This window comes from Ursus maritimus, unplaced genomic scaffold (genome assembly GCF_017311325.1).
Source record: "Ursus maritimus isolate PB19 unplaced genomic scaffold, ASM1731132v1 scaffold_1, whole genome shotgun sequence".
Lineage (NCBI taxonomy): Eukaryota > Metazoa > Chordata > Mammalia > Carnivora > Ursidae > Ursus > Ursus maritimus.
In genome coordinates, this window is record NW_024423343.1 from 10,042,740 (window position 1) to 10,065,486 (window position 22,747).

At 42.0% G+C, this 22,747-nt stretch overlaps 1 protein-coding gene across 3 annotated transcripts in view; it reads left to right on the top strand.

Moving 5' to 3' along the window:
- PID1 (phosphotyrosine interaction domain containing 1) overlaps positions 1–22,747 on the top strand; it is a 213,736-nt gene that overhangs the window by 5,860 nt on the left and 185,129 nt on the right. Inside the window, exons 1-2 of one of the 3 annotated variants that reach the window (XM_008690392.2) lie at positions 2,160–2,176; positions 3,026–3,088. The exons of 1 other annotated variant lie outside the window; for it this stretch is intronic. The gene's annotated coding sequence lies outside the window, so the exon portion shown is untranslated. Of the gene's footprint in view, positions 1–2,159; positions 2,177–3,025; positions 3,089–22,747 lie in introns of those variants that run through there. One more of the 3 variants, XM_040639520.1, reaches the window with a different exon arrangement.

The window sequence follows — 22,747 nt, forward strand, 5'->3', positions numbered from 1 at the left end:
AAATAGTGAATAGCAGCAATGCAGGGAGTCGTTAGTGGTCAGCAAATAAAGGTAGTACAGAAACGCTCAGTAACACTGCAGTGTGCTTCACTCTGCCCCCTGCCCAAATCTCAACGGAGGCTTTGTTTAAGTACAGCATGAAGAAATAGTTGAGGTCGTTGTCCAAAGACCTCCTTGGAGTCTAGTGGAATTAGTTACTATCATTTTATGTTAACTTTAAAAGGAGTTTTGATCCCAATTTAGCTGCCAACCAGTGACACAGCGTCAGAGTATTCCCCAGGTCCCAACCCTCAGGCCAAGAACTCGAAGAGGACAGTGTCAGGAATCAGACACAGACTGGCTTTGTGCCTTGGGCCTATTTCAGTGCTTCCAAAGTCTTGGGGAGCTCTCTCCCCCAATGCTGGTGCCACGTGGGGTCCTCATCTTGCTGAGGTCTTCTCTCCCATGCCTGATGGCCCAGAGCTCCTTACTCTTCCCTCAGTGGCTGCCACAGTGGTCTTCCTTTGATAAGGGAGGTTTCAGCAGCGAGGAAAACACCACCTCCTGCTTGTTGAAGCTTAGATGCTCATCGAGTCTTTCATTACTTGCCCCTTCGGCCTTCTTAACTGAGGCCCTTACTGAGGGACCCAGGTGCAGACTCAAACCCTGGTCCCCTGTCCTACTCATTGCTATGGGTTAAGTTGTGTCAACACCTTCCGCCTCCCCGCAAACATATGCTGAAGTCCTAACCCTGCTACCTGGGAATGTTGCCTTGTTTGAAAATAGGGTCTGTGCGGATGTAATCGAGTTGAGTCAGTCTGGATTAGGGGAGCCCCCAATCCACTGATGGGTGGCCTTCTAAGGAGAGATTTGAAGGCACAGAGGAAGCACAGGAAGGAAAGCCTTGGGAAGACAGAGGCAGAGAATCGAGTTAGGCTTCCACAAGCCAGGGAATGCCGGGGTTGCTGGCAGCCACCACAAGCTAGAAGAAAGAATTGAGGGAGGGTTCTTCCTTAGAGCGTTTGCAGGGAGCACGGCCCTGCCGACATCTTGATTTGGGACTTCCAGACTCCAGAACTATGAGAGAATACATTTCTATTGTTTGAAGCTGCCCCATCTGTGGTAATTTGGCACAGCAGCCCTAGTGAACTAATGCACTAATGAAACCATATTGCTTTTGACCACATTCTCTGTATTTCTGGAAGCCTAGGTGTGCCTGACTTTCATAAACTGGGGCAAAATGAACGTGTCTCTATAGCGTGCTCTTTTTATACTGAGTGTGTGAATTTATTTACAGTGGATTCAGAGAAAATGAAAACAGACATTATAAAACAACTAAATTACTGCTTCTTTCTCCCTCATCTGCTTTGGTCAACATCCTAGGAACGGCGGCAAACGGGGTTTGTGTTGCTAAAGGGAGCGCCTCTGGAAAATATAGTAAATGTACTTCAAGAGGTAGTTAACTTTGGTCATTAAAATTATGGGATGTGAAGATGTTTGCTTTGAGGTGATCTCAGGGATTCTTTTCCAGGCAGGCGGAGACCAAGGAAGCCTAGGGTTTTATCCTCAACACAGTCCGGGTTGTCAGAGTCTCTGCAGGGTTTCTGGGTAGCTCCCCAACGGGGACAAGGGTGGGTTGACTTTAGATTCTATTCAGGGCCCCCCCCCCCAGATGATGGTCTGGTTGCTTATTTGCATCTGGTTGGGTATTTTGTTTCGTTTTCCTTTTTTCACTTGGTAACGGTATAAATTATCTTAACGAAGAACCTCTTCCCGTTGCGGAACTCACTCTGAAGACAAAAAGCCGACGTCCCGAGGAGTCGTCACACTTGCTTTCCCGGCCGGCTCCTCTTGTCCACGCGGCAGCCCCAGGGAGGGCCGGGCGCCGGCTTTAGCGCAGGGCTGCCCGGGTTAGGAACAGCCATCTCCCCTTTCGTTCTCCTCTGAGAAGGAGTGGACCGGCAGGCGGGACGGGCAGGCAGGGACCCCGCAGAGCTGCCAGGAGGAGGCGGCGCCTTAATTGTCATCCTTCTGCGAGAACAGACCCGTCCTGATCCCTTCGTGACGGGTCCTTGCCTCACAGCTGCTGCTGCTTCGTAATTGTGGCTCTGAGGATAAACCCACAGATGGCGTCGCCCCGTCTTCCCGCCGCCTGCTTTGATGCCTTTCCAGTCAGGAACCGCTGGCTTCTGCCCAGGTGTGTGCGACGTCCCGGGGTACGAGCCACCCGGGCTGGGGCATCGTGGCGCCCCCCGTTTCCTCTCTGAGTGTGCTGTGGATATTCCCTGGGAACCGCGGGGGGCCGCGGGGCCATGGTGCTGAGGGGTGGCCGGTTTGTGTCGGGCCTAGATTCTCGGTAGCTTATAGTGCTGTGGGCGCCATCACAAAGCACCACAGGCTGGGCGCCTCGGCCACGGAAATTTGTGGTCTCCCAGATCCCGACGCCGGAAGTCCGAAATCAAGATGTCGGCAGGGTGGGTTCCTTCGGAGGCGGTGAGGGAGACTCTGTTCCATGCCTCCCTCCTCGCTTCTGGTGGTTTTCTGGAAATCTTAGCTGTCCCTTGGCTTGTGGCATGGTTGCCGGTCGGCGCGTGGCGTCCTCCCTGGTGTGTGTTTTTAGAAGGACACCGGCCATCTTGGATCAGGGACCCACCCTCCTCTGAGCCTGTTTCTAGGTAAGGCCACATTCTGAGGTATTGAGTTTAGGATTTCAGCATATGAATTTTTGGAGAGATATAGTTCAGTCCATAACATTTACTTTAGAATTTTCTTTTGAGTACTTGAACCACTCACAACAAACAAACAAACAAACAAACCAGAAACCAAAAACCAAAAACCAAAAAAACACAACGGGAATTTCTTTTCCCCCAAATGGTAGTGCGGATGTGAAATGGAATGGCATATCTGCTTCATGTCATGGCTACTATTTTACACTTAATTTGATGGAAAAATTACAAAGCAATAGCTGCTTAGGGTAACAAGGTAAGAAATCAGACAGCTGGGAAGTATGCTCAGTTAATAAGCTTGTCCCTTTCTCTGTTCCCAGTTCTACCCGTGAAGGAAACTCATATGATCTGTCTGGTCGTGATTTTTCCACAACTTTCTCCAGGTTTGTGCAAACATATACAAATATATAGAGGCAAATTTAGGTCTTTATCATGTATTTCAGTAATATAATCATACTATATATGTATTACTATTGCATTTGTTTTTTCACTTTCCAAAGTGTTTCCTAGGTATCTCTTCTGGTCAGTACAGTGCCCCCCCCCCTTCTCCATGATTCTGCTTTCCATGGTTTAAATTACTTACAGTCAACTATACAGTCCAGAAACACATGATCCTTCTTCTGACAGATCATTAGAAGGTCAGTAGTAGCCAAAGGTTACGTGACAATGCCTACATCCTTCACCTTATTACAAGAAGAAAGATGAGTACAGTATAATAAGATATTTTGAGAGACAGAGACCACATTCACTGAACTTCTATGACAGTATATTGTTATAATTATCATCAGTTATTGTTAATCTCTTACTGTGCCTAACTAAATTAAAATTTATCACAGGCATGTATGAATAGGAAAAAACAGAGCATATGCAGAGTTTGCTACTATTTGTGGTTTCAGACATCCACTGGGGGTCTTGGATCATATTCCCCATGGATAAGGGAGAACTACTCTAACATAGCTCCAACTCGTTCCTTTTAGTATCTGCATAGAATTCGCGGTAGAGTTAGACCACAATTTGTTCAGTCCTTTCTGTATCAGGGCGTATCTGGGGCATGTCTGTGTTCTTTTGTTGTTCTCCTGCCTCCTAGATAATACTGGTATAACTCCCTGGGCAGGTCCTTACCTACTTGCACTTGTATTTCTTTACATGGGACTAGCAGCACTGGAATTGTTACATCTAGGAGTATGCATGTTTTATGTTTTAGCAGCTGTTAATGAAGGCCTTCTGTGAGTATTCTGCTTTTTGATCAGAAGTGTGTGCAATTCTGGCAAAGGTGCAAAGAACATAGTTTGCTGGAGAAACGATAGTCTTTTCAACAAACGATGCTGGAACAATGGGATATCCCCATGCAGAACAACCAACTCCAAACTTTAATCCGTACTTCATACATCTGGCATTCAAAAACTCACTCAGAATTCATCACAGGCCTAAATGCAAAGCCTTAAAGCCATGGAACTTCCAGACAAAGACAGTAGAAAATCTTTGTAACTTTTTATACATCAGCGTAAACATTCCTAACATCAAGGCAACAACCAGGTCTGTTACACCCCGATGTTTCTTTGGATTGGGCCAAGATTTCTTAGGACAATAACAAAATCATGATCAATAAAAGAAAAATTTGATTAAATGGGGCTTTTTCAAAATCAAAACCTTCTGCTCTTTGAGCGATTTTGACAAGAGGATGAATAGATAAGACACAGACTGGGAGAAAATACTTGCAAATCATATATCTGTAAGAAAGGACTTGTATCCAGGATATCGAAAGGATTCTCAAAGTTCAATAATAAGAAGATAAACAACCCAATTAAAAACAAACAGTTTGAGCAAAGAAGTTATATGGACAGGAACTAAGCACATAAGGCTGTTGAACATCATTAATCATGGAGAGAATGCAAATTAAAACCACAGTGAGATATCACTACATAACTCTAGAATAGCTCCAATTAAGGAGATTTCAACCATACCATGCGCTGGCGAGGATGTGGATGAACTGGAACTCTTACTGCTGACGGGGACCTAAGGTGATGGAAGGCAGAGGAATGAGGATCGGATGTGAGGAAAGAATTTGGAAAGGTTTGAGTAAATGTTTGGGGGCGATGGACGTGTTCAAAATCTTGATTATGGTGATGGTTTCATGGGCTCATATATATGTCACAACTTTGGAAGTTACGTAGTGTATTACGTGTTGGCTATACCTCTATAAAGCTGTTTAAAAAAGAGTATGTGAAGTAGTCATTGTATGCCAGGCACAGTGTTTGGTGTTGGGGGAACTAAAACATGGTTCCTGCCCTCCCTTCTGTGAATTCTCTGTAGCTTTCACATTCTTTGAACTGTAAATTAAAAATCCTAAACTAGCATGTAAATAGCAAACTATTTTTTTCTTAGAGTTGCGTTCATTTTTTTTAAAGCATCGCTTTATTTAGTCCTTGAAATGGCATGTTTCACCAATGTTAGTTTGCCTGAAGGTCCTAAAGGAAACTAGTAGTTGAGCAAAAGAAGAAATCCCACCCAAAGCGTGGGTGGTTCAAGTTGGTGCCTCATTGTTCCTTCTGTCATTTAGGATGGCCCCTTTCTTGTTCTTGCTCCTGGTGGTTTGTCTCTCACTTATTTCCAACCTGCCCGGATGGCTTAGTCCTCTGAGGCCTTTTTGGCCCTTTTTCCCAGCACCTGGCTCGGACCCTAGTGGCCAGTAGACTCCGGAGATTGTGCTGTTGAGTGGGTGAGTTTCCAGGATTGTGGCCCCATGGCTGGCTGGACCACCTTCTTGATGTTCCTCCTCCTGCAATAGAAAGCAGAGAATACATCATGCCAAACCATGAATGGGTCTGGATTCCAGTTTGTGAATATGATGTGCCTAGCAGATGTAGAGTCTGGATTTCTTATGAAATAATTCTTTTTCTCATTAGTATGGCAACTCAAAACTTCAGCGCATAGTGACTTTACCAATGGCCTTTGAATCTTAGTAGAATGCTATTGAGAAGCAGTCACAAAAATAATGTTAATCTAGTTTAAAACCATTTTTTTCCTCCTCAAGGAGGAAAATTTAAGGTGCCTGACTCAATCCCTTTTAAAGTAAAGTGCAAGGAGTGCAAGAATTTGTTCAATCCATATCTAAGGAGACCATATGGTATATTGTCCAATCTGAGGTCCCGTTGAGGTGACAGGGACACTATTAGTAATTATCTGGCAGAGCAGGCATAAACCAGAGTCCCCTGGCAAACCAGGGTGTGTGGTCACCCCTAAAAATGTCAGGTAACATGCTAGACTTCTGTTCCTAACTCTATCACTTTGGGAGTGAAGGAAAGAAATTTCTACAAAGAGCTAAGCGTGGTAACTGGCAATTACTGGGAGTCCGTAAATAACTAATTCCTTTCCCTATTTCAGTTCCAAAGGGTAAACTAGGAATATCCTCAGAGCATCTTAGGGCTAGATGGATAATAGAGTTTTGGTGTTTCTCAAAGTGTGTTCTGTGGAGCCTGAGTTTAGTGAGCTACTCATATGAGTCTTGCCACAGAGGGTTCAGCCTTTAAATTGTTTTGGGAAGCAGTGGGGGAGATGAAGTGAGTCTGGTTTGCTGCAGTACTTCTTGTAGCCTTTAAGATGCCAGTGCCCCATGAATTTCCACGTGAGGGGAGGAGAGAAGCCAACCCTTTGTGGAGAAGCATCCCGCAGTCCAGAGTGCTTCAATACAGAACTTGAACTTCTTTAAGTTGACAAACTGTGAGCCTGAGGCTTGGCTCTAGCTTTCAAAAATATTTCCTTTGGCACCTTCAGTGTCTATAAAAACTTGACAAATTAGTTTCCAGGATTGAAAAATTAGAGGAGTTTATAAGGAAATCTGGACTTTCTGATTCTCTTAGAAAATGGGATGTTCAGGCCACAGTGGGTTCTGATATAGTGGCTAATGGCTGGCACTGTTCTGTGTGGACGGGAAGCAGCCTCCAGCTTGTCCCAGGCCTTACAGAGCAGGTGTCACTAAGTCCCATAAGCTGATGGGCCTGCGGCCCTTGGGTTTGGGACCCTGGTCCAGTTCAGCTCCTTTGTTTGGTTGGTGGGAAAACTAAATCTAAAATTCATGTAGTTCTTGGATCAGTATGAGGTTCTTGGTCTTCTGACTTTTAAAAGCCAAGGTGATAGAAAATTGTAATGACTACGTTCATTGCTCTGCAGGTGCAACTCCAGGAGCCCACCTTCAGGTGCCTGGAGGCCAGTTCTTCTCCCCTCTTTCTCGGGATCTGTGTGTCAGAGCTTGTGTGATTGGAGCAGGGACTCGCCACCGCCCCTTCTCTGCTGGGCACACAGAAGCATGAGAACCACAAGTGGCCTTATGCTTGCCATTTACTTATTCTGAGCACAGGGGAGGGCTTCCAGGCAGAAGTGGGAGGCTTCTCTGACTTTTCACTAAATCCACATCACTGTTTCCTGCATAGCCCATGCCAGGCAAGTGGAAATTTCTCATTGTTATAATATTGGCTCGTTTGAGGGCATTTTTACTGCCAAACTTTGGCACAGATTGCTTCCAAAAAAGGGGGGAAATTTAGAGGATGGAGAGTAGGTTTTAATTTAATGGCTTTCAGCATTTTCCTTGCAGATTATCAGCTTATGAAGAAATTCTCAAATGTTATTTCAGGAAACCTAAACTGAAAGACATCTTCAGTGGTGGCAACACCTTCGTATTTAAGAATCCCTGTTTCCACCAAAAACAGAACAAAACAACAAAACAAAACAAAACAAAACAAACCCAAAAAGGGAAACAACCCAAAAACCCAATACCGAATCACTCAAAAACATGCTGTAGATGTTTTCTGGTCCTCTTGGGAGCAGATCTGTGGCTTCACTTACCTTCCCAGATGTGTTGCTGGTCTCCTTAGCTCTGCCCATTCCTGCAGAATTATGGAATCTGATTATTTTTAGCATTATAAGTACATGGAGTTAACCAGAAAGTATCTTAAGCTATAAACCAATGAATTAGACCTCTCACTCTCAACCAATCTATTTGATTTCTGGAGGCACGAACATTGTGTATGTCCTGGTTCCTCTGAATTAGACTGTCTAGTTAGGTTGGAGATGGTTTCCTATTGCTCCTCATTTGGACCCCCTCCCAATAAGCGTTTATGACTGTATTGATAATTATTCTGAAAATTATTGCACACTATACTCAGACTCAGAGTTGGGTTATTGTTTATCTATCTTTCCTTCTTATCTAACCTAAGTTCATCTAAACTGTTTTCCTATAGCACCTTTTATTGTTATTTATTTATTTTTTTAAGAGAGAGAGTAAGAGAGTGCGAGCAGTGGAGGAGCAGAGGGAGAGGAAGAGAGAGAATCTTAAGCAGACTCCACGCTGAGGCTCATCTCAGGGGCTCCGTCTCAGAACCCTGAGATCATGACTGGAGCTGAAATCAAGAGTCGGATGCCTAACCGACTGAGCCACCCAGGCGCCCACCTACAGCACCCTTTAAAACCAGAAATTCATCTGAAATAGTTTCTGCTGCACAGAGTTAACTCTGCTGTAGCAGAAAGGGGAAGAGATAATTCCGGCCAGAACATAAAGTTCTCGGCCAATCTAAAAGCTCAGAAAATACAGTTATGTATTAGATCTTTATATAGTTCTGAAAAGATTGATTTTTGGTTAGTGAAGAAAGAAATTCACATGTTTTTGAAGTACTTCTCAATAGAAGATAGAAATACCACTAACACATTAAAACAAGACTGAAATAAAACCCCTCAAATACCAGTCATATAATAAAGAATTTAGCTGTACCTGAAAACCTAGGCTAGCTAGTATAGCTGAGCCTGAAACCTCCAGCTCTGAGCTTCCCAGCAGCCTAAGTAAGAAGAGAAACATGATGAATTACTTAGGTCTCATTATCTAATAGAAAAATCTCTATCAACTCATCTGGAGCCCCAAGTGTTTTCCTAAATTGAAGACCCTAGAAATTACCGTGTGATTCCACATTGTAGCACAGACTCTTGGGTGATAATATTAATTGTAGTTTTTGACAAAAATGTCTCTAGAAGTTGAAAAAAATAAGTAGGAATGCTAAGACTGTTTATGTAGCAGTCGAAGCAGACATCTGTGAGTTTTTTCTGCCCAACTTCATTTCCCACCTTCTGATAACAGCACCCTGATCTCACTTTTGGGAATTGTTCTCCCTCTCTTGTGTCAGGGGGGACTCCATTTACTTCAAGGAGGGGGACTGTCAGTGTGCCCTCCTCTAGCTGTGGCATCCATGTGTGCTCCTGGTATCTAAGTTACTCAGACACTTTCTCCCAAAATTGGGATCCTGAGCAGGGTGATGAAAAGCCTGGAAATCTCCAAAACTGATTATTCTGCCCGCCGCGATCTGTAGTCCTGCTGCATAGACCCCAGGAGCTTCTTGATCCCCATCCTTCCTGAGCGTGGTCCTTCTGTATCTCCTTTCGATCTGGTATCACTCTGATAATTATTTTTTTTCTTCTCAAGTGAGCTGGGCTTGGTATCTACTGCTTGCAATCTCTGCAAACTCTGACTGATATACAGGAAGAATTTTCCTTGAACCCACTGAAGGTCAGCCTTCAAATTCTGTGTCATGAAACGTTCTATGTGGAACAGAGTTGGCGTGTGGAGAAAAGCGAGACAGCCATGCTTGAGGGTTCTCCAAGATACCAACCAGAAGGTCGTGGACACGTACCTGTCCTTGCTTATGGGTACCCTTTCCTTGTCAAAAGTGTGCTTGCTCAACTGGGAGATGAAGAAAGGGATGCAGACATTTCTCTCCCTGGAATTTTCCTCGCACATAGCCTTACTTTAGTAAGTGCCACCGAACAAAAAGAATCCTCATTATCCTATAGTCCTGGCCTGCAGCTTCTGCATTTTGGCCCATTGCTGGAAAATGATTTTTGTCCTTGTTTATAAGGGTGTAGCCCAACTATGGGTATCTGCTATAAATCTTAAGGTTTTTATAACTTGGATATCACTCTTACCTTTCTGCCAAATCTCTGTACTGAAAAAGCAGCCTATCATTTTAAGTAATGATGCTTTTACAACGTCCAAAACAAGTAAAGTAATTTTGGTCCACATTATAAAATGAATCCCTCTGGTCTCTGAGTCTGGGGTAGAAATGGTGTTGGGGGGCAAACAGCTGTTTTGGCCAAAATAGCCAAAAAGATCCAGTCTCAGGCTGTCTGAGTCTTAGTTCTCGAGAAACATTGGTAGTTGTTGGTTAAAAATGTGAATGGCTCCGTAAGTTCACTCTAGGACAGTGTGGGTTCTTTACCCCAGAAAGTTAAATATGTCCAACTTTGGCAGCCCTGACCTTCTGGGTAGAGAATGTAGTTCACTAGTCTTCAAGACCTGCTTTGCCACTTTGATTTAATACAAGGCGGAAATCTTCAAAACAAAGCTCTCTGAATCCAGGAAAGTTCATCTGGCATCAGTTAGCTTGGGCAAACCAAAGAAAATTCAAATTAGTATTCCCCCTGTGGGAATCCTCTTGGAGAGATTGAAATTATACTTAAATATTCACGTATAGAGAACAGCCAATATCTGTTTTAGGATGTTGACAGACTATTTGAATGATACAGCTCAGTGGTTTTCTGGAAGTAAGGTGGTCTAGAGAAGGAAGAATACAGAGCCTAAGAAAACGTACTAATTGGTGTTTCCTTCTCTCTGTTGTGTTAATGGTAAATAGCACAGACTCAATGCTGATCTCTTTACTCCTTGGCCCAGAGAACTGGCGTTTTTCTTCATAATGTAATTTAATGCCCTTGTTGGACAGAGGCTGGCCCGTGAGATATGTGTGTACTCTGAACAGGAGGGGACGTGTGCTGGCAGGGTCCCTCGGAGCAGGGCAAGCATTCAGCAGAAACTTGGAGGGAGTCTTTGGAAATAAAACCTAATTTGCAGGGATCTCTACCCGTAAGGTAGACTTGCTCTGTGATTTGGGGCCATATCTGTGTTTTTTCACTTTTGTGTGGACTCTCTCCCTTTCTTGCTTTTCTCCTCCTGCTTTCCTCACAACTAATGGGACTGAAGCTCTTTCCACTCCTGCATTTCGCTGAGCTCTCTTGCTCACTGCTGTTATCTTTCAGACATTTTTTTTTTTAGCTCTCCCAGGGGGCGATGGACACCTTTTCTTTCTTCTGTCTTTCTTTTTCAGTGGCTACAGGCTCTTTGGTGGGCTGAAAGTCACAGCTAAATTGTACAAAAATAAGTTTGACTGTTGCTTCAAAGCCATTGTTTTTTGGGGAATTATTTTTTTTAATTCTTTTCTTCTCACTTTTCTTTTTGTTTTGGCTTATGGCTGAAAGCGCATGATCTTTGCCTTACATGGTCATTAAAACTCATTTCTTGGGTTGTAGATGGAGAGGGCAAATGGATTCATTTTGATCCAAGGCCTGGAAGAAATTGATAGACTGTTGATTGCTTGTAAAATGCACTTGAAAAAGTCTGTCTTGGAGCTCAGCAGATGCCTGCTTTCGTTATGTTAAGAAACTGATGCTATTTATCTTTTTTATTTCAATCATTGGCCTCTCTAAATAGGAAATTTAACTTTGATTTGAAGCTATTAATGCCTACTGGTAAATAAGAAAATGCGTGATAGAGCAAATTATTTTTCGTCTCTTGCATTTCTTATGGGCATCTCAGACTCAGGGGAATTTTTATGTAGCATAACAATTTCATAAGTGTTAACATGTTTTTTTAAACTTCACATTATAAATAGGAGCAGAAGCCTGCTTCAGAAATTTAAAACTAGATTAAAGCTGGCCAGAGCAGAAGGCAAAGTCATGGCTCTGTTACAACTCACATCTTGGGGTTTTGGGTAGTCTACTGACAATGCAGTAGATTCAAATAAAATGCTCTTATTATGGATTAATACTTTTTGACCTATGGATCTTGAACTCGAGAGAGTCATGAAAATTTTTTTAAGACATCTGTGAACCCTGGGGCACCTGGGTGGCTCAGTCGGTTAACTGTCTGCCTTCAGCTCAGGTCATGATCCTTGGGGCCCTGGGATAGAGCCCCATATAGGGCTCCCTGCACAGTGGGGAGTCTGCTTCTCCTTCTCCTCCCTCCCACCCCGCTTGTGCTCTCTTTCGCTCTCTCTCAAATAAACAAATAAAATCTTAAAAAAAAAAGATGTCTGTGAACCCTATGTGCATTTCCTATAGACCAAAAACATATACCTTGCAAATATATCAAGTACTTTCCAAACCTCGTGTGCTTTATTGAAAGAAATATTTAAAATCATTATGGATTCATAGTGACTTTTGGATTTTAAGCATATTTTCAAGTACTGGGTTATCAAAGTACTATATGTGGGTCAGCAGCATTGTGGGCTTAAAAGGGATTGTGGCATTTGAAAGAGGTGGGGGCCGTAGATTTGATTAATGCTGATTACAGGGGTGGGGTAAAAATACACTGACTTTGGTGGGTTTGTCAGAATGCTTCCCCTTATGTCCCTGTCTTACAGGCTTTACTTTCAGCAAATGTTATGGATCTTTTATTTTTGGGTGAGGAGCCAGACTGAATTATAAGGTGGGTCTAAAGAAGCGGTTCTTGTGCTCAAGAAGGTTTCAGTTAAATAGAAAGTAGATTGTTGTTATGGAGGAAACTTCCATCCCAGGACTATGGAGGGCAAAAGAGGAGAGCCTTTGTAATCTGTACCCTTTTACTGGGAACACGAAAGCTTCCCTTCAACCCTACCCAGGGGGATGCTGACATCTTAGGAATGAGACTATGTGTGTCCATGTATTGGTTGGGAGAGCAGATTTTTTTTTTTTTTTTACGATTTTATTTATTTGAGAGAGAGAGCACGATCAGGGTAAGGGGCAGAGGGAGAGGGAGAAGCAGACTCCCCGCTGAGCAGGGAGCCCAACGTGGGGCTCGATCCCAGGACCCTGAGATCATGATCTGAGCCGAAGGCAGACATTTAACCGACTGAGCCACCCAGGCGCCCTGAGAGCAATTTTAATTGACACAGTCCTCTGACATGAACAATCAGTTGAAGCTGGTCCCACATGGTCTCAGATGGTTTTCCAGCCCATCTTTCAATAAGAGCATGTTGTGCAATGGCATGTGTTGAAAATTGCCAGGATTACTGAGAAAGGGAGACTTTCTTTGTGATTAAAATAAAAATCTCATCTAAGTGTTCTGAAGTTTAGAATTTTTATGTTTGTTTGGACAGATGCTATTTGGCTAATTTCTTATTTGGGAAAATGTTATTTAGTTGATACTGCTTGTTCTTCTCCTCTTTCTGCAGTCTTTTGCACATTGGATGTGAGAAGATTGTATGGAACGAGGCCAAATGAACAAAAATGTTGGTGATTAGGCAGATTTCCTTTTCTCCCTTCTGTGGCCAGTGTTTGTAAAGATCTGTCCTTATCAGATGCTAAGGGGTTGCTTTGATGCTTGGGTCAAAGTCATGTACCATCTTCATCTCTCTACATCTTTTCGTGCATTCTGGACCATTTCCCACATTTTGTGTGTTCTTATGTTCGATGCCTTTGCTAATGCTTCCTTAGTTTGAAGTATCCTTCATCACTTGTATGCTCTGCCGAGAGGATTGTAGCAGATGAGACTGCCCTTTGTCTACCCTTCTGCCTTTACTCCAAGTGCAGTGAATCATACTTTTTTTCTAAGTGTCCACAGTTCTTACGATGCAGTCATCCTGCTTAGCTCATTCTAGTTTTTCTTTTTATTAGAATTACTTGTGGAGTTCCACGTCCTAGAAGCCTCTAAGCCCTAGGGGCTGGGAACTGGGTCTTTGTTCCTCCTTGTATGTCCTTTGCACCTGGTGTAATACTTGGGATATAAAGCTAGGAGCACAATGAAAGCCCAGCGAATATATTTATTTCTGTAGTATTCAGTGAACTAATGATATTTTATAATGTATTTGCCATCTCTTAATTTCTTTGGAAGGAGAGAAGAGAGAGGTAGTATGGCATACATGTCATTATAAATCAGTGCGGATGCTAAAAGTGGAGTTTGACTTTTGCATTAAGGTGGAGGGGAAGTGGGAGGGTGGAGGGAGGGAGAGAAAGAGAGAGACACTTGTATTTGTCTTTAGAGCCAACTTTTAATGGGGAAGCACACAATTCTATGAGTCTGTATTAAGTTCTTTAGAATATATCCTGATCTCCTTGACATTTAAGTCAAAATATCATATATTGTATTTATCTTGTAACTAAGTTATTGCCTGCTTACCATAGAGTATTACCTGGTATATTTAATTTCAGTAATGTGAGAGATGTCAACACTCAGCTATTCATAAAAACAATAATTAATTAAAATATAAAATGTAGAATCTGTCTTGTTTAGGGTTATATCTGTTTTTTGGTAATGGTGGAGTTTTAGACGGGAGAGATGTTTAGGTTGCTTTTCCTTGTGTAAGATGAAATGGTCTCTAGTTAAGCATCTTCAAGAAACCCGGATGCCTCCAGGATCACTAAACACATGATTTGTTGTGCTCTAAAGCAAGGAAATGCTAACAAGAAAAAAAAAAAAAAGATTACTTCAAAAGGAAAAGAAACCAGCTTGATTTCCATTGACCAAATAGGGTACACACTGACCCTCAAAATAAAATAAATAATATCTGTTGTGGATTGTAACCCATTGAATAAAATAAGAATCTATGAGGCTATTCTGATATAAACTGATATAAACAAATAAATAAGTGAGGAAGGAAAGCTCTTGCTTATTACACAGTGTCAACTAATAAATAAGGCAAGAATGATGGAGCTAGGAACTCACCATTTTGCAACGATCATAATAATTGGTCCTGGCAAGGATTATTAGTGAGCACTAGAACCGGTGGGTGAATGTTTGATTTGGAACAGGATATTCACATAATCTCAAAGCATGTCTCCATAAATTATCAATTGAAGAAAGGGAAAATTGCACCTTTTCAGTGAAGAAATCAAGTGGGTATCACCTAAACAAATAATCAAAGTTAGCATCACTGGTGTCTCTTGATACGCTGCACTGGGAAGTACCACTTGAACGGAATTCCTGTTTTGGGAACATTTACTCTACAAAATAATCGGCTTGTGCTCTTAAAAAATATCAATGCCAAGAAAGACAAAGAAAGGCCAAGACGCCGTTCCAGACAGGACAACCAAGTGCAGTGTGCGATCTTGAATTCTGGGCCAGGAAAATAATTGCTATAAAGGACTTCATTGACATGGATGGTGGCATACTTTTATGACAGTTATGCAAGAGAGTGTTCTTGTTCTTGAGAAATATATAACTGAACATTTTAGGTGTGAAGGAGGGGTGACATCTGTAGTCTGTATCTTAATCTCAAATGCATGTGAGGGAAGGAGGGAGGAGAAAGGGGGAGAGGAAGCAGGGAGTGAGGGATGAAGGAAGAGGGAGGGGGAGGGAGAAGGAGAGAGGAAGAAGGGAGGAAGAGAGAGAGAGAGAGAGACAGGAGTGGGGAGGAAGGGGAAAGGAGAAGGGAAGGTGGGAGAAAGAGAATGAATGAGATCGAGAATATATTGTAAAGGAAACATGGTTAAGTGTTGATGGTAGATCTGGTAAAGGGTGTAACTGTTCTTGCTGTTTGGACAAATCTGAGATTATTTCAGAATAAAATGCTAAACAAAAACATGTTACATAGACGTGTTTGCAAAGGCCATTTCTCATGGTTTTGGGGTGGTGGCCACTGAACTGTCTGAAGCCTGAGGGTAGGGGCTGTTCTGGTCTGTTCCTCACCACGCACCCAGAACCCACTGCAGAGCCCAGTGCCTGGCAACAGGAAGCAGCCCATATATATTTATTTGACGGACACATGGCTGGCAGGGCCTTGAAGTCTCTCGAGCTGTGGAATATTGATCTTTGCACAAATGCAAATGCCAACTGGGAGTGCCTATTTTACGATTTTCCCTTGCAGCTAGTTATGGCCACATAACAAGTTCGTGGTAGCCAGTGGGATGTCAGCAGGAGTCTGAAAGGGAGGGTACCTGCTTCTCTGCTCCTTCTTGCTCTTTTCTGGTGGGAATATGAATGTAATGGTTGAAGGTTGAGAGGCCCTCTTAGACCATCTGGGGGGAGCCCTGTGCAAAGGACGGGTACAGAGGGATAGGCAGCTGGAACCTTGATGCCTGGGAGCTGCCACACTAGCTCCTGGTTCCTTACTCCAGACTTCATTTCTGTGAAAGAGAAAGAAACGTCTGTCTTCTTTAAACCACTGCTATTTTTGCTGTTTCTTTCGTTCGCAAGTGGAGCTAATCCTACAGGATACTCTGTGTTCTCTAAGAATCCTCACTCTTGAATTTTTGTTCCTCTGTGGAGCTTTGTGTTCAGTTTGTCACATATATACACATTGACTGGAGAAATTCTCCAGCCTTTTCTTCTTCTTCTTTTTCTTTCTGTTTTCCCAGGGTAAAAGTTTTCTCTTTCTGAGCAGGATTCTGTTTCTGTCCTTGACTTGGTGCGTTAGTATCTGTGGTTTGGGGGACTTCACAGGCTGAGGGCACCCTCCTTTCTCCTCTGTCATGGCAAACCTTCTCCATTTTGCAACTTGCTGAATTGGCCTGAAAAGATGGTGAGAACCAGCTTTCCTTAGGAGATTTCTTGTTCTGACAGACCCAGCTGGAGACCGGATGTGCAGAGGTAAGCACTTGCGATAATCAGAAAATAGGAAATTTTAACGATTTCCAGTTGCCAAAAACATTTTGCTTCAGTCGAAGGATTCGGAGCAGGTTCTAAAAGGCCCTCTTCTGCCTGGTGAGTGTTGTTTAGCTAAGCTTTGTACTTTTTGGAATCCACTCATGTTTTTACTTGTTCAGCGGACGGTTCTTTCTTTGGAACTATTTGTTGCCACTAAGGTTTGCGGTGCGTTGGGTCCCACAGATAATAAATGGGTGTGGGTGCCCACAGCACGACATAAATAGAGGAACTGACTTCCAGCTTGTTTATTGTTAGACTGGTATGTAAGCAGCAAAGCTAAACTCCTCAATTATATGTGTGTGTTTCTGCGCAGTGGAACTCAGGAACTTGAAAGTGGACCCTGTAAGCATCTTGTACGACGTTCAGTTGTTTCCTTTAAAGGACTTATTTTTTAGATGTGACATGAATGAAGATTGTATTGGCTTGTGTGGTTCCCCTGGTCATACTATTTCATGATCTGGAGGCTCTGTAGTACGGAGGATGATCTCCTTCCGGTGGGCCATGTTGACTCCTGGTTCTCTGGCTAATGTGAATCTGAGAGATGCTTGATTGTCACTTGAATGTAAAGCATTATATTTGGAATTGCCATGGGTGAGGTCTTCCAGCTCTCTAAACCCCAGCTAGCCTGGGCAGGAATCAGTGGTGGCTATTGTATGCGAATTGTGATTGTATTCCTACAGAAAAGAGAACAATTCACTTATTTATCCACCCACGATCACCGGATGAAGCCCCTGTCACAGTTTGGTCTGTGAAAAAAACCAATCGTAACACCAAAGGAAACCAACCAGACAAATTGGAACCAAAGGAGGGACGCATGATAAGAAGGACTTAAATATTCCCTGGACCCAAGGGAGCCTGGTATGACAAGGAGGGAGGGATGAGCCTGGGAATCGGGATATTTTTGTGTGAGTTTCATGGAAGTTTCAGCCCCACCAGGTGGTTTCACTCTGACCTTGGGCAAGTCACACAAACTTCTGAGCCTCAGTTTCCTCATTCAGTAAAATGAGTCTAATACTAGAGTTCTAGAGAGTGTAGGGAAAAAAAAGTGTTTTGTAAATTGGAAAATAGGTTCAAGTATTATTTAGCAGTTAGCTAATTAAAGGAGTGGTACTGCCCACTCCGACCCCCAATGCTGATTTTCCTGGTAGGGAGCGCTGCAGGGTTTGTTTTTGTTTTTGTTTTGTTTTGTTATTTAGATTTTATTTATTTATTAAGATTTTAGATTTTATTTATTTATTTCAGGGAGAGAGACAGCCAGCGAGAGAGGGAACACAAGCAGGGGGTGGGAGAGGAAGAAGCAGGCTCCCAGCGGAGCAGGGAGCCTGATGCAGGGCTCGATCCCAGGACCCTGGGATCGTGACCTGAGCCTAAGGCAGACCCTTAACGACTGAGCCACCCAGGTGCCCTGGGAACGCTGTGATTTTGTGCTCTAGGTAATTTTTAAGAAGTTGTCAGAATATTTGTATGATCTGCAAAAACAGACTCTGGTTAAAATGAGTAACATTTCCATACCTTCAGGATTATTACTGTTAGTGAAAAGTTTTGAGAGAGAAATTAGGCAAAGCAAAACAAATTGCCTTTCTCCCTTGTCCATGAGCATATATAGACACCTGTGGCATTTACCAGGAAGCTTAGGGTGTTAAAGAAACATCATTTTCGTCTTGGCCCTGCTTGGGATAGAGAGGCATGTGTCCAAGGGAGAAGCTTTATGAAGTCATGTGTTCCAAACTGAATTCAGAGGAAAAGCAGCGCGAGGGACTTAGTCCCGCAGAAGAGTTTCAAACCACAGGTGGGTTTTTGAGAGTGTTGTCAAGGAGGAGATTGCAAATGCCATAATTAGTTTGGACAGCTCTTTTAAGTGTAAAGAGAAACATGCCTACTGGCAGAGATGGAGTTTGTTACACAATGGATCTATATGTGGGATTTTGACCTTAGACAATTGAAAAACAAGTGACATTCTGTTTATAGTACCTGAAGCTTCTCGTCATGGAGTTTTGAGGTTCTCCAGGATGGTTTCCCTACCTCTGTAAGCACCAAAGTGACTGACGCCGTGCTGATGTCATACCAAACATTACCAGAAGCAAAACGCAGACTGGGGAGGGTTTTGTAGGAAGCTTCTGATGGGAATTTAGAGAACAAAGTCTGGGAAATGAGGTTCTTATGAGGAAGTTGAGAAGGAAAGAGGATGTAGTTTCACTTTGAAAAGAGTGGAGAATTACTTTTGCTGATTAGACAATGTGTTGAGATTACAGGGATGGAAAAAGGTATTTTGTATTTGTAGTAAATGCATTATTTGGCAACTAAATGCAGATCAGTGGGAGAGAAGATAATCGGTCTTCTTAGGAGAGGTTGCATAATTTTGACTGAGTTGAAATGAAGAAGTATTAAAGGATTTTGTAGGGTTGAATCTTTTTTTTTTTTTTTTTAAGAAGTGGTCTGCAGAGTCAGAATTTTGGGAAAGAGGGTCACTAATATTTGTTGCTGAAAACAATCATGCCTGGTAGCTTTGAGGGGACGCCCTAGAGATGGACTTGATTCCAGTGCTAGTTTTCACAGCTGGTTGCAATTGTTTGGATGACGATAAGAATCAGGGATACTTGGTTCTGTATTTGCAAAAATAATGATGCTTCAAAGTTTGGGAAGAAAGAAGTTTGAGTGGAAAAAGGCTACTGAGTAGAGTTTTTTTTTTTTTTTTTGGATTATGATGAATGCTTGACAAGAATCTATGGTTTCTCTGCCGTACACGAGATCCCATGTGGTTAAATGAGGTGGCACTAGTTTTCTGTTGAGAACTAGAAAGTAACATATTTTGTTTACACAATGCTGGTTTTTGCTTTATTCTTATGTTTGTATTAGAAATGAGTAATTTAGTCTCAGAGAAAATACACGTGGGGCTCTCTGCCAAGACCCAATGCCAAACGCGAGTTTTGTGATTAAAGCATCCAATATTAATCTTTGCTTGACAAAACCAAATTAAATTTTTTAAAACCTCATATGATCTGAAAAGAAAGCATTATAACTAAAATGTAGGATCTAGGAAAAGTTGAGAGTTGCTAAATCGGGCTTTGATCAGTATAGATGTGACCTTGATCTTATAAAAAGAAAAGATTTTCAGTTCTCTTGGTATTGGGAGAATGCAGATAAAGGTGATTATAATTATGATTAATACTGAGTCTCCTTGTTTGATTGTTGTCCTTGGGGGGGTGGGATTTGCACTGAGGCCAATATTTTGTTCCATTCTTTTTAATTTCTGGGCTTTAATATCCAAATACTGCATATCTGTGGAATGTTAGCCACAGAAATGTAGAAGTGATGTTCATTTATTAATTCAATAAATGTTTGTTGAGCATGTACTATGAACCAGATACTATGCTGAGCATTGTCTTTGTCCTCTGGGAGCTCATAGCCTTGAGAACATGAATATGAACATGTAATTATGGTACAGTGGAATGGTCCTGTAATCCAGTAGAGAGGGTCAGTTGTGAGCCCTGTCCTAGATGGGAGTCCTCCACAGAGGAGGGGTTCTTACCTTACCCTAGGCATAGATAAGAACATATGCAGAGCTGGGAACTTGAGCTTGTCCAGACAACAGTGAGCACACCACATGAGGCTGGAACGTTGGAGGGTGGCTACTGGGGAGAAGGGATGTAGAAGCTAACATGTAGTTGAGGCTTGACTGGGAAGGAAGGGTCTCATATGGGCTATGCCTGAGCATGGACTCCATCTTTTAGGCATTGGGAAGCCCCTGGCAGCTGAAAGGAGGTGAAGGATGCAGATGTATTGGTTTTAGGAATATTATTCTGGCAGTGACATAGAAGGTGAATTAAAAGGGAAATGAGGAGCCTGTTGGAAATGGTGCAGAAAAAAGAGGATGAAGATATCATGCAAAACAGTGACTACTGGGGGTGAGAAGGTGGTGGAGATGTGAGAGACAGTTAGGCAGCAGAATGGATTGACAGCAGGTTAGCGAGGAGAGAGAGTGTGAAGGGCAGCTGGTGGGGCATCATGCTACATGTGGAGGCTGCTGGGATCTGTAATAGAAGGGGGGCATCTTTCAGGTGGCAGTGGGATAGGGTGGGGGCAGAATCACGAGTTGTCCTTTCAGACCTGTAACTAACTATTTTTGCTTGTGGGCATGCAGTTCTGGTTGTTATGTGGAGTACGTGAGTCACAGCAAGTGGTGTGAGTTTTGATTTTAGCTGGCCTCTAATTATGCAGAACAGGAAAACTATATTTTAGCTGTTGGATTAAATTTTTTCTACCTCATGATCTAAAGGCAGAGATCTCTGCCTTTAAAAATAACTATTTACTGAACAATAACTCTGTACCTGCTGTTGTGCTTAAGAGGTACCTGTTGTTACAGATATTTTACAGGCGAGGAGACAGATGCTTATAGAGGTTAAGAGTTTGCCAAGAGTGGTAAAGATGGAATCAAATCAGGGCTGTATTACATGCAAACATATTCTTCTATTTGATTTTTGAAAAATTATAACCCTTATGGAAAAATTATTGAAAAAATAGGAAAAGAGTCTATTTTAACTGCAGCAGATACATTGTAAGGTATTCTGGTTTTTATTTGGACATTTAGGCCAGTTATTAAAACTTTTCTGCCCATCTGAGAAAAATAAAACTGATTGATGCATGCTGTGAATTTTGTACGACTTAAAATCTCACCAACTCCTCAGAATAAATATAGTTTATCTTTTGGAATTATACTGGAAGAACTGGACATCTTGAAAACCCGTGCTCACATAAAGAATGATTTTACTTCTGTTTTATTTGTACAAAATTTAGATTTTCTGTGGCTAGGTAAGCAGTATTTTGTAGGCTTTATTTCTTGGTAAAATAATTTTTTTCCTTTGACTGAGGGTAAATCTGAAATAGACCCATCCTACCAAGGAATAAAAACCATCCACATGTTTAAAGTGATGAGTCAGTAACTTACAAACTTTTTAAAGCAAAAAAATCAACATTCCTGTTACCAGAGAATGACGGCAGAAGTCCTAAATATGTCATTTAACATGGTCAGTGTCAAAGAAAAAAATCTGGCAGGAAAATGTGATATATCGCCAAAAGAAGGAGTCAATAAAAACAGACCCCAAGAAGACACAGATGTTGGAATAGTAGGAAAAGACTTTAAAGCAGCTACTACAAATATGTTTAAACAATGAAAGTTTTTGTTATAAGGAGTGAACAATAGAGAATCTCAATAGGGAAATGGAAGCCATACATAGAACCAAACGGAAACTTTCAAACTGAAAAGTGAAATATCTAAAATGGAAAATTTTGTTCTATGGACTTAACTACAAATTGAAGAAGGAAGAAGAAAGGGTCAGTGAACTTAAAAACAGATCAGTAGATATCATTCCATTTGAAGAACACAGAAGAAAAAAAGAAGAGACTGAAAAAGCTTAATAGAGCCTCAGCAACTTGTGGGACACATCAAGCAGAAGAGGATACACGTGTAATTGCAGTCCCAAAAAGAGAACAAAGAGACTGGGGCAGAAAAAATGCAACAAATCATGTTTAAAAATTTCCCAAATTTAGTGAAAAATATCAATTTTTTTTTTTTTTTTGGAGAGAGAGTGTGAGGAGGGGGATGGATTGGGGTGGGGGGGAGGGTCAGAGGGAGAGGAAGAGACAGAATCTTAAGTAGGCTCCATCCCCAGCGCAGAACCCAGTGTGGGGCTAGATGGGGCTTGATCCCATGACCCTGAGATCATGACCTGAGTCGAAATCAAGAGTCAGTTGCTTAACTGACTGAGCCACCCACATGCCCCTGAAAAATATCAAATTTACAGTTCCAAGAAATTTAGCAAAACCCAGGTAGGAGAAACCCAAAGAAAGCTACACTTAAGCACTAAAAATCAAAATCATGGGAATGATCATGAAAACGATTAGAGAAAAGCAATCCATTACATGAAGGGGACTGTGCTGTGAATGATCACTGACTTCTCATCAGAAATGATGGAGTGAAGGAGATTATGGCAATGCCTTCTTTTAAGTATTGAAAGAAAAGAATAATTTGTCAACTCAGAACTTTATATTTGGGAGAGATATACCATGAACATGAAAACAGGATTTTCTGCTTACTAATAATTTGTGAACCTCTGAACTGAACAAAGTTAAGCACGTGTGTATGTTTGCAACTTAGTAAATTGGGAAGTTCTATGAAAAGGATATCACATTCCCCAATTTCCAAGCTTTTTTTTTTTTTAATACCATACATCATTTCTTCACAGGATGTCTCAGGGGATTAGCTTTATTTATAAAATGCTTCTGGAAATAAGAAACTTCAGGAATGCAGTATTGATATTACTTACTATTCATTTTTATGTTCAGGATGTCTCCAGAATGAAGTGATTTGGAGAATTAATTGGCAGTATAT